Source organism: Sinocyclocheilus grahami, unplaced genomic scaffold (assembly GCF_001515645.1).
Source record: "Sinocyclocheilus grahami isolate Dianchi unplaced genomic scaffold, SAMN03320097.WGS_v1.1 scaffold49.1, whole genome shotgun sequence".
NCBI classification, from domain to species: Eukaryota; Metazoa; Chordata; class Actinopteri; order Cypriniformes; family Cyprinidae; genus Sinocyclocheilus; species Sinocyclocheilus grahami.
The window spans coordinates 609,874-622,769 of record NW_015505228.1 but is presented as its reverse complement, the minus strand read 5'-3'; the positions used below and the strand labels follow the sequence as shown (position 1 = coordinate 622,769).

The 12,896-nt window shown below is 37.6% G+C and overlaps 1 protein-coding gene across 1 annotated transcript in view; it reads right to left on the bottom strand.

The window, feature by feature from the left end:
• rarab (retinoic acid receptor, alpha b) overlaps positions 1–403 on the bottom strand; it is a 132,214-nt gene extending 131,811 nt beyond the window's left edge. The window contains exon 1 of the mRNA XM_016269022.1: positions 80–403. The gene's annotated coding sequence lies outside the window, so the exon portion shown is untranslated. The remainder of the gene's footprint in view (positions 1–79) is intronic.
• Positions 404–12,896: the final 12,493 nt, after the last annotated feature.

Below are 12,896 nucleotides of genomic sequence, written 5' to 3'. Positions count from 1 at the left end.
ACATCTGTCAAGATGCTATCAATGCGACTACCTGTCAGCCTAGCGATTGTATTGTCACTTAAATAGAGAGCGCCAATACCTGTTGACTCCTCCTACCGCTGTGTTGGTTGGTGGAAGTTGAAGCCCGAGACGCTTTAATTTCTCTCCCGAATGTGGTTGTTCTCTGCCGGTGAGCTGTTCGGCGGAACGCGGAGGAGTTTCGCCTCGGCGGGTGGTAAATGTCCTCACCGACAGTTCAGCGAAGCGAGAAAACTGCTCTAGCCTACGTTCGCTGGGCGGCGGAGGAATGATGCACTGCACAGAGCAGACAAGCAGCCATTGCGGTCACGTGTGAGCTGGTGAAACCGAACACCGGCCAGCCTACGCAGCCGTCTCCTCCCATTCTCCCCTTGCGCGCGCGGTGTCACTTCAGGGCACGATACCACTGAACATAAACTCAGCTGGTGCCTGCCTTTATGTAATCGCAGCGAGTTGTGCAGGAAGTTTAGTGCTTTTGCATTTTGGCAAAGCTATGTTTCAGGTCACTGCTGGCTAGAACAACATTTATAGACATCATCTAGAAGCTCTTGCAGAATTATGCAGTAAAACTGAAAAGATAGGCCTACTTGAAGAACCATTTGTGACCCTGAACCGCAAAACCAGTCATTAGGGTACATTGGTTTAAATTGAGATTTATACATCATCTGAATAAATAAGCTTTCCATTGATGTTAGGATAGAACAATATTTGGTCGACATACAACTATTTGAAAATCTGAGTGTGCAACAAATTTAAATATTGAGAAAATCGCCTTTAAAATTGTCCAAATGAAGTCCTTAGCAATGCATATTACTAATCAAAAATTAAGTTTTGATATATTTACAGTTGGAAATGTACAAAATATCTTCATGGAACATGATCTTTAATATCCTAATGATTTTTTGGCATTAAAGAAAAAAACGCTCATTTTTGATCATTTGTTAGCTATTGTTACAAATACAGTATACCCCTGCAACTTAAGACTGGTTTTGTGGTCCAGGGTCACATCTGAGGTTCACTGACAGAACTCAAATTTATGTGGGTCAGAAACATGGTAAAGAGACATATGTGTCATGTTCCTGACAACCTCGAGAACTGCCAAAATGTTTACATTGGATGTAGGCAAATAAAAACCTGCTGCATTTAAATGTAACGATTTGTGCTGTGGGTTTGAATATGAGTGAATGATAAAACTGCAGAAGAAATGATCACACCTATGATTATCAAAGGAAAAAATAGCATGTAATTGGACTGACGAGGTTTGTCTATATCAGAGGTTCTCAACCAGGGGACCAGGGCCCACTAGGGGGCCTCAAGATGATTTTAAAATGAACCAAAACAATCAAAGGTGCAGTATTTCTTGTTTTCTGTTTTGAAAAAGCCTTAAAGTTTCTAGACCTGAAAATGTCATGTTAATTAAATACAATTGCATGGGCATTTTTTTTAATAATGAATTTACTTTTTTTTCTAGATATGCCAAGCTCTTAAATATTTTGTGGGTTAGAAATTGTGAGTAAAAAATATTTTTTTAAATCTTTGTTCTTAAATATTGTATCTGGCATTAGAGTAAAAAAGGTTGAGAACCACTGGTCTATTGACATGAAGATCTTAATCTGAGTAATTCCTTATTATTTTTGGCAATAATCAGACTACTTTTGTATACACGTAAATGTAGCCAGTGAAACTGTCTACACTGGAAACGTCAATGGCAGTGATTCGACACATTCAGTTGACCGACATGTATGAAATATTTTGCACCGTGCTCTAGTTGCTATTTGAATTTATTACTATGATAATTCCTCTTTATTATATATGTATTAAATAACATTTGGTCCTTGGAAAAAGTAACTCATGTAAATTTTGTAGGTCTTGTAAACTCCTATCTATCTAAAATAAAAGTGTATTGTTAAAACTATGATATAGTTTAAACAGCACCATTTTAATGGAATAGGGGTATGAAGAGCAAAATGGAATCCATAAATTCCTGCAAGAACTCTATAAACACGATCAACAGTTCCTCCAGTAACACTAAATCATATGGGATAGGCTTTGAAACAAATAGAGGAAATATATTAAAGTTCCTTGAGTGCACAGTAGAATATTTGAGCCGTCATAAGGTGCCTAGAAGTTCCACCAGTGTGCAAATCTGAAAAAGCCCCTAAATGGAGCTTTAAGTATCTTTTCATTTTTGCAGTGCATAATATGGTAGTAGAGCACTCCAAAAGGCTTCAAGCTACATTTGCATTGCTGTCCTTTGTGGTCTCAGAACAGATGTGTCAACATAGTGATGTGCACTGTGTGAAAAACAACGGCAAGCACCATTGATCTTGTGATGATGCCTTGAATTTACACAAGCTCTGAACATCCACAATCTTACAGTATATGACCTTTCACCACTTTACTGTGATGACAAGGACACTGTATCAATGTTGCAAAAGGTCTTCTTTTGCAACAAAGAATTTCAAACAGAAGAGAAGCCATCCACAGTGAAACACCAATTAAACAGGCCACGAAAGAAGAAAAATCAAGCCAGATTGTTGGACTAAGTAGGTTGGGAGACCAGCAAAGACAGCAGGGAAGTGTCGTCAGTTTGTCTCCTCTCATCTTGTTTACATGAGCTATTTCTAGGAGCAGCCTTTGCCTCTACTTGTTTGCTACTCGTCATTGTGTACAATATTACTGCCCGCTCTGAGTGACCCCTCTTGGTATTCTTGCAGAGTGTGTTTGCAAATAGTACAACTGCTGAAAGAATGCCAAGACCTTTTGCCTATATGGCCCATCACCTTGCAAATGAGGGAACGTCCCATTAACACAAGAGGAAAAATAAACTATCCTTTAGATGGAGTCATGTCACATGTGGTTTGCTTGGCCTAAGGGCTTCAATGGCTGTTCTAATGACTCATAATCCCTTTCTTCAAAAGTAAGACATTTGGGGGGAAATCAATTTTTTCTTGATCCTACATTTAGAAACACATCACATGTCTAAGGTTATATGGAGGCTTTAGCGTGCTCATAATCAGACAGGACAATGAAAAAATGGATTTCAGTTTTGGCAAAGTCTTTAGCCCTAATTATGCAAAACATTATGGTTACAGCCTTGGTTAGATGTTTTGCAGCTTTTATTGATGTTACTTCATGAATTCTTCAGAAGTATAGTGGAACTGAGTGGTGACGCGTATGACGTCACGTGACCATTTCAATAAACAGGTGCCTTCAACCATTGTCTAGATTTTTGACTTCAGGTCTTTATCAAGAAATGTCTTAAGATCCCTGTTTTAAATGGTCACTTTAAATGGCTTCACCATTGTTCAGCACATAAAATTGAGCGTCGCATTTTAAACCTAGTTTATACAAACATGTGTATATTATCATTTTAATGTAATTACTGTACATATGTACCTAAAGATGCCTACAAAGACAAATATGCCTTAAATTGATCAAAAATGACAAAGACTCTACAAACATATTAAGCAGCATTATTAACAAAGACTATGGATATACAAAGACTCCGATATACTGTTCACTCCTATTACTTATTAACGGGAGAAACTGCAGCGTGCAATATGGTGGAATAATAAAAATAAAAAAAAGTTTTGATTATAGTATGAACCTCATGTTGAAGACCACATATCTAAAGTAATACATTCTTGAAAGATTTAGCTTTAATAAACAGCCTTGCATACAATTGATAAGAGTGTTACACTGAAATGATCTGTGAAATGATCTATGAAAGCACTGGTCTGATTTTGGCTAATATTTCCGTCCTGAATCTGTTCAGCACGTAAGAATCGTGAAATTAAGTGATCAGCCCTGAAATGAAATTTACCGGGCCTGTTTGGGTTAAGTGAGCTTGTCATTTTTGTCATTGTGTAATTGCACAAGGTTTAATTTGTATGGCCTTTGTATCCTATCTAGAGCGAACACCTAAAACCCCTCTGTGTTTTGACGGGTCACAAGACTTGACCAGAGGAAATGAGCTGGGAACGCAAGCCTGTGAAGATCCTATCAGAGGGTGGGAAAGAGCTAGCGCCGTTTAGCATCCCACCACTTCAAAGAGGACAGCCTTACTACTGATCCACACACACACTGGTACACAAAGGCAGGCACAGATAGTCACGGATCTCCAAACCAGTACAGTCTTCTCTGCCATCCTCGCACCATCTCATCTAGAGCCTTTAAAAAGCTATAACAAGTTTCATTTTCTGAAATGCACTCTTTGAAAGCTTCCAGCCCTGTATAGCAAAATCTGCTTCATGGGATTTAGCCTGTCTGAAAGCATGTGGTAAGCCTTGTGGAATGTTTTAAATGACTCCCAGATGCGGGCAGTGAACGTACTTAACCCTTTAGCATCTATAAGCAGAGCAGTCAGGTTTACTTTTATTTTAAGTGCATGTGTTAGCGCACTTTTATGTCTCCTTTATTTTCTTTACCAACCGTCAGTGATTGTAAGGGCTGTTTCAAATCTTTGTCTGCTCTCTTTGATAACCTTAAATATATGTTAACAATACAGTCATTGTATTCCATAGTGCTTATAGAAAAAAGTAATATAAAACATGAAAAATTATGCTGAATTTTTCATTTATCAATCAATAGCAAATTAAGCCAGGCATACAGACTGTTTAGTCACCGTAATACTTAACAGTTGTTGTTATTGATTTTATGACAATAATTATTCCTCTTTTATTAGACTATTTGTGCCATTTATTAGCTCTCAAACATGTCTAGAGTTGTTTTATTGGAGTATCAACACCATTCATATGTGAGTACTAGAGCTCAAGTATGATTGTTGGTGCCTTCGGTTCAGCGAGAGGAAGTCTCGTGTTTGTAAATCTGCTGCTTGGGAGGGCGATCATAGCGAAATGACTGATATCCTTTAAAGAAACGAACTCGATTGCCCTTTCTCTCTGCAACCCTCTGCCTCCCTCCCTTTCTGCACTCATTCGCCTGCCAGAACAAAGCCATAGAATGAAGTCCATTAGGCGGACTGATAACAATAGACAGAACTAAGTGAGTGGTGAAAAAAGGCAGAATTTAGGTCGAAGGTTCTGCCATAAGACGAGGCAAGTAGAATTACTGAGACGTATTCTGAGGAGAGCAGAAAGAGGTGGGGTAGTTGGTTTTTATGTTATGAGCAGATTTCGTTGGTTTCTTGTAGAGAAACTGGTTGAGTTTTATTTGTATAGGGATTTTCATAGTGCATGTTGTTCTTCGTACCCCCAGATAAGGTAGAAGTCTTACATTTCTAAAGGCTAAACGGACACATTATTCCTCATGTTGACATATTTCTTATTGAAACAGGAAGATAGGGTAGGACATATGGAAGGATTGAAAGTATGTATGGCTTTGCAACGCAGAAGAGGTGAAAGTGTTGGGATAATGGTTGGCTGAGGTTGAATTTGAGTAACGATTATGAACCTCAGGATGGAAGTGTGGCTAGATGGAGACTTGTTTTGTTTTTGAGATATCTTGCATACCTATTGATTGCCTTCACCTGTACTGTACTACCGTTAAAACGCTTGGGATTGGTAAGGTTTTTTAATGTTGTTGAAAGAATTTAAATCAAACTTTGATCAAAAATACAGCAAAAACTATAATATTGTGAAATATTATTACAATTTAAAATAACAGTTGTGCATTTGTTTGATCAAAAATACATAAATACATAAAAATACATAGGTTAAATGTAATTTTATGGAGTGTGCATTACTCCAGCCTTCAGTGTCTCATGATCCTTCAGAAATCATTCTAATATGCTGATTTGCTGCTCAAGAAACGCTTCTTTTTATTATCATGTTGAAAACAGTTGTGCTGCTTAATATTTTTGTGGAAACTGTGACACCCCCCCCCATTCTTAGGGTGCTTTCACACTTGGTTCGATTGCGGGAGTCAATTTCTGCATGCAGAAATGAGATATAAATTCTCTCTGCTGCAGCATGTCAATCACGTTTTCAGGAAAGTGAGTAAACACAAAATTCAATTCATACGTCATTAGTAGCAGTTCACTTCTGTGATTTAGTATGATAGCGTTCACATCACAAGCAAACCGTACCGGAGTTACCCCCACACATCACCCCTTTTATAGGCGGACTCTGGTACGGTTTGCGGGTGATGTGCACCCAAGTTCAGAAAACAGCGTTCACATGGACCTTTTTCACATTTCAGGGTTTCTCAGCAGCAGAAGTTGTCATAGTTGGGCTAACCTCAAGAGCAATGAATGGGAGGCATGCAGGCCCGGCTCCAGAATCAAATCGCTCATGGTGCTTCTTAAATTAGTGAGGGTACTTTAACCTTACTATATAGGCTATATAAAGGTTTAGTGCCGTCCATTGTTATTGCAAAAAGAGCACTCCATTAATAAAGCTGTCACTCATCTTCATTGTGATCTCACAAAGTTACGTTATAATCAATGAAGTTCTCTATGCTGCACAATGAATCTCTTATTTACATTGCGCCTACTTGTTATAATGAGATGATTCGTGCTGAACACAGAGCCTGCAAAAACTGGCGATTTGAGCGGTGAGTGGATTCTTAAATGCCTCTGATTGACTGTTGCGTACAAGAAATCAACAGACATGTCTGTGATTGGCTATTGCTCAATGCTGCAAAACACTTTGAAATAGAAACCGATGCCCAGAGCACAAACCATAACGCACTGGATAGTTTGCCAAATCTGCAATGAAATGCCATTATTACAGCTTTAACTGAGGGTGCTATTGATTTCATTTGAGGGTGCTTAGCAAAAGAAAAATTCCACAATAGTGTTTTCATGACTTTCAAAAAAAGGAAAAAAATTGAGAGAGGCCGATAACGGCTGTCAGAAGAGAGAACGATGTCAAATTTAGCGTAGACACACTGCATTAGAAACACCCTCGCATTAGTGTTAATTTGTTTCTTGTAATTTGATGCAGATGTGATACAATACAAATTATAGTGTTATAAATGTACATACATTTAAAAAAAATCTAAATATAAAAAAGTTTCGAGGATGACCGTTAAACGCGTCATCACAGTCTTGTGAAAAGGGTCCATTATCCAAACAAACCGAACTCTAACGTCAAACGAACCCGGTGTACTGTCACTTTTAATAGTGCATCCTTGCTCAATAAAAGTATTATTCCCATGACTGTTGAATGGGAGTGTAAATAAATAAATAGGCTAAATAAATAAATTCTAAAATATTCTACAAATTCTTAATGATAGTTTCTAAATGTTTCCAGGCTACTGTAGGTACAGTTTGACGGACAAGAAACTCTCAATCCATCCTCTCTTCTCAGGGAAACTAATCTGTTGAAATATATCCGCATTAGGCACAGTGCTTCTCAGAGGCAGTGAGTGAATGGCACCATGAGCCGGTGGAGAGGACAGAGCCCAGTGATGACAGGGATAATGAGGGTGATGAAAGTGCAGACAGGGCACACATGGAAGACATACAAATGAATTATTCACCTCACTTACCACTTCCTACATTGTCTTCTTCATGTGCTTTCTGAACATCCGCTGACCCAAATTCGCAACAACAAAGTTGCCCAAGACGTACTGGATCAATGTGTTGTTGTTATTTAGTTGATTCATATTCATAACTTTTTATCATCACTCAAAAAAAATCAAACCTCTTCTAGTTCATTTTTTAGTTCATTGGTAACAAGATCATAGATACATGATAGTGCCGCTAGTATATAACCAGCCACAACAGGCCCAAAAAAAGAAGCAGCCTGCTCCAGTTGGTGCGTAACAAGCCCTCTGCCTGTACACAAACACACATTCACAAGCTCAATAAAACCGAACAACTCTTTAAACTGCAATTAAAATCCTGGGCACTAATTAGGTGGAAATGGATGCTTGTTAAAAGACAGCAAGTTTAGGAAGTGGACTCAACATGGCGACCAGTTTATTTACCCCCTATACACTTCTGCCAGTTCCCATCACAGGTTTTCTTTACACATTAACAACTGATACACTTTACAAACATGTCAACATGCATTCAGAGCACATGTCGGGCAGACGTTCTTGTTTTTACTGCTTGTCTTGTTTGTGACATGGATAATCTGCTGATCTGTTTTTTTTAATTGGTTATTGATCACATCATTGAGCCTTAGAGAAGGACCAGGAAATAAAAAGGACCTTTGCTGCCTCAATTACACTGCAGAGAGAGAGCACTGTGCTGCCCATTTTTATTGTTTTGGTGTACATGGGTTCAGCTGATGGCAAAATGTACAAAAACATGACATGTGTCAATATAATACTCTAACAAAAAGTACCAGAGTATTACCATGTTGTTTGCATTGGACCATGCTCTACTGGTAGGCCTTTTGGCTTTACAGTACCATAGCATAGCACAAGGTTTTTATGACATCTACCATGCTAATACCATGTTCTGTGATGTACTATGATAGCATGACATCATTTGAGGTATCATGGACTACCATGTAAATATAGCTATCACCCAGAACCATGATATTACCATAGTAAGATCATATTAGTTCTGTAACAAGCACCACAAATAAACACCAACTTCACTATATAAGCCACATGATACTATGAGAGGTGGGGCGAATTCTATACATGCTGCTCTCCACCTTGTCTTTCTCGATTTCTCTCATTTGTCACTGAACTCATTCCACTCAACTTCATTTGTGCTTTCTCTGTGTGTATATTTAAACATTAAAACAGCAATGTACTGCACAACAGTCACATTTTTCAGATATTAAGCCATTTTAGATTAAGATAAACGATTAAGAGATATTGTTTACTGATATATTACACGATATCAGTTTGGTCAAAACTGCAAAAAAAAAAAGTTGCAAAACAAATTAATTTGTATGTATATTTTTTAACTTTCTACATTGGCCCAATTGCACAAAAAAAGTTGCAAAACAAATTCCTCAGATTTTTTTTATGTCTTTCACTTTCTACATTGGACCAAACTGCAAAATAAATAAATAAATAGTTACACCACAAATTCATCTGAGTTTTTTTTTATGTCTTTCACTTTCTTCATAAAGATGTTCCCACATACTCCTGACTCTGCCTCATTCTTTTTTCTTTCCTGAAAGAGTCCTCCTGTGTCCATTTTAGGACACGGAGCCCACTGGTGCGTGAAGGCTAGCTGTCGCTTCACATTACAGTGAGCAGGCATTGGGCACTCGGCCCTCGTGAGCAGGAGCCCCTCACAAAACATACATCCTCTCCTCCAGAGGTCCTGAAAATGTATCCATGCGAGAGGAAACGGTAACACACTAGATTTTTTCTTTAAATAGCACACTGCCTACAAGTGCCACAATGCCTACTGTAATATTTATTGTAGATTTGGTCTGATTTCTTCTTACCTGAAAAGAGAGTGACCCTGTTAATTCTTCTTATAGATTCATATATCCACAATACTTCATATGCAGATTTCGCCAACATACAAAAGCATTACGACTCGATATGAAAAGGCAGGTCACTGGGTAACATTCACCCGTCAGTACATGCCACCGCAAAAACTAAACTGAAGAACACAAGCGCACACGTACACACACATATGCTCAAAACCTCAGCCCACTTCTCACTGTCTCTCACGCAATGCTCTTTGCCAAGGGCTTCCTGTTCCTCTTGCTGTTGTTTATTGGGTGCCCAAGCGCTATCATCAACACCTTCTGAAATGAGAAGTGAAACTGGGGTCACCTTAAGCCATTCTAGGAGCACAGATATGCCCACAACAAATTTGTGTTGGAAAAATGAATGAATCTGATCCAAAGTTTTCGATTTCTGCTCTAACATAAAGTTGAATTATGCAACACACAGTCATATTATCAAAGCATATACATTTAGCATGTGCAAGCATTAGTATTATGTCTCCTGAGATACAAATGTGTCTTAAAGACCCGTTGAAATCACTTGACAAATCTTTCTTTCCTGTGTTGATGTACTTCCTGTTGAAACAGGACGTTTTGGTAAGACATATTGAAGGGCTTGTCACATTAGTTTAGAAAGTGACACCATGATTTGCTACTTGCTAGTTGCAAGGTGGTAATATGGGGCGGGGCATTCTCATTCCAGAGAGCATTTGATTGGACAAAAATCTGTATGAGTCATCAGTACTGATGTATGAGTCATCATTAAGATATATGTGTATATGTACTGATAGTGACTGGTGTCTGTGTTTAAGTGCTACTGGAGCTTTAGGTGTTTCGATAGCTGGAGAACAACAAAGACAGCAGTGAAACTGAATATAGTAAAAACTCATATTTTATGTTCACATTGAAGCAATTACATACACTGCTGTTCAAAAGTTTGGAGTCCGTAAGATTTTAATGTTTTTGAAAGAACTCTCTTATGCTCACCAAGGCTGCATATTTGATCAAAAATACAGTATGAACAGTAATATTGTGAAATATTAATACAATTTAAAATGACTGTTTTCTATTTGAATCTATTTTAAAATGTAATTTATTCCTGTGATGGCAAAGCTAATTTTTCAGCAGTCATTACTCCAGTATTCAGTGTCACATGATCCTTCAGAAATCATTCTACTAGGCTGATTTGTGCTGCTTATTATTTTTGTGGAAATAATAAACATTTTTTGTCAGGATTCTTTAATGAACACAAAGTTCAAAACAATAGCATTTAGTTATTTAAAATAGAAATCTTCTGTAAAATTATACATATCTTTAGTACTGTTGCTTTTATTCAATTCAATGCATCCTTGCAAATTTACTGACCTAAAACTTTTGAACAGTAGTGTATATGTAGAACCAGAACCAGATACCAATCTCCAGAGCTGAAGAAAAAACGACGAAATAAAAATAAAAAAAACTAGTGTGTTTATCTTATGTATTGCACCATTTAACCACAGCATGCAGCAATGCCCACTAATAAGAACATACCACATGACATACAGCACAACTGCATGAGGAACTGTACGTCAATGTGTTTATAATGCTGAAAATATAATGGAAACAACCTTTAGACAATAATGAAGCTCAATGGAAAGGAAATAGACAGTAAACACACAGTCCTGAGCAAATATACTCAAATACATCCACACTCTTGTGGAGTTATGAAACACTACACCTGCGCTCATACACCCTCTGGGCTCAAAGATACATACGAAATAACTCAAATAAACCCCAACCTCCCATTCAAACGGATATTGTGTTGTCTAAGCCTTTGCGTTTCAACATACACACACCCTTGAGTCGTCCGCCTCGATAAATATAATTAACCTCAAGCCATCCCAGTGCAGCTCTGAATTGATCAGAGCAGGCAGAGTTGCAGCAGGGCCTGTCAGCACCAGGCATAATCAATACACCTTATCGATCCTACACGCGGTGAGAGTCTGTGTGTCAGCGAGGGATCACGCTGCATCTGCTTTGGATTTGTGCTCAGTGAGCGCATGTGGGCACGACATGAAAAAAGAGGGGGTTTGCGGCTTAGTCTCCTACCGACTGCTTTGTAACAGAATAACTTGGGAAGGCAAATGGAGATTTAAAGTGGGTTTGTGAAATATAGCTTGATTTTTGTTGTTGTTGGCTGATGCAAGCCGTAAAGCCGAGTGTGACATTCACTCTGCATACTAGAGATTGTGTCTTTTTAAAATATTTTTGGGTGCACTAAGCCTTTTTGTGTCAGAAAAAGATTGCAATGGTGTGGTATAATGGAGTGCAGTAACACTGTAACACTTTTCTTCTTCTTTTTTTTGCTAATTTATGCTGACGACATGTAGTCTGTATCCTACAACATCTTTGACACATTAGCAGCTATTTCCTGTGTCATTTAAATATATAAATTAATCAAGTCAGATTATGATAGCTTGTTTTAAATGTAAAGTAAATGTAATAATTATATTTTTATATTATAGAACAAATAGTTGCCAGTCTATATTATATTAAACGTAATATATTTGTTTTTTGTATCGTGAAAAGCGCTGTACAAATAAACTTGAACTGAATTGAATTATCCCTGCTCTCCCCTCCTGAATAATAAAATGAAGTTGTGACTGAGATGAATTAGTGAATGTTACAGAAACATTGCAAGAGGTAAAGCTACCTAGCATAATAAATACCAACTGCATTGTGTGCCTCTCTCAGTACCACACACAGGTATGGAGACATATGAAAGCGCTGGGGGTTGGGCACTGCGACTGTGAGGAAGAGAGAGGGGCACATGGGGAGAGGGTGGAACAAGATTTATATGAGGCTGCTGTAAAACTTTGACCCCGCAGTTGTAAATCTGCCATTGGAGTCTAGCCAGCACTTCGTGTAAATGAACTGATTAAAACAATTCAACAGTTTGAATCGCTGTACTATGCACAATGTCTTTGAATCAGTTATTCATTGAATACCTTATTGAAGTATCTCACTAAACAATTAAACCATACATTTTGTTTTTGGATTATTTTTATTGTTATTATTAGCCTATTTATTAAAAGCATACATGCCCAGCAAACATGCAGGGAATGTTCTTAGAACTGTGGCTAACATTCTGGCAAGGTTCTCTCAAAGTTATGAAGTAATGTTAATAGATTGTTTTGTAACTACTTGTTTCAGAGTGTTTAGAAAACATTAAATGTAATGTTCTCTTAACGTTCGCATAACCAAAAAAAAAAAAAGGTTAAAGAGGTTAAAGGTTAAAAAGGATGTTTTGAACGTTCAGAAAATATTTAGAAATAAGTTTTTTTAACTGAATGGGAATATTAGCAAAACATTCTTAGGGTAACTCTAAAGTAGTTTGCTACTTTGTGTTTGTACAGTAACTTGTAGCTTACTACTTTTTCAGTACACTGTAAAAAAAAAAAAAGTCCTGTAAAAAAATGGTAAATGATTTGCCAAACAAAAAACTTAAAATTAAAGTAAAATATCTTAATTGAAATAAAGTGCAAAAACAATAATTTTACAAAC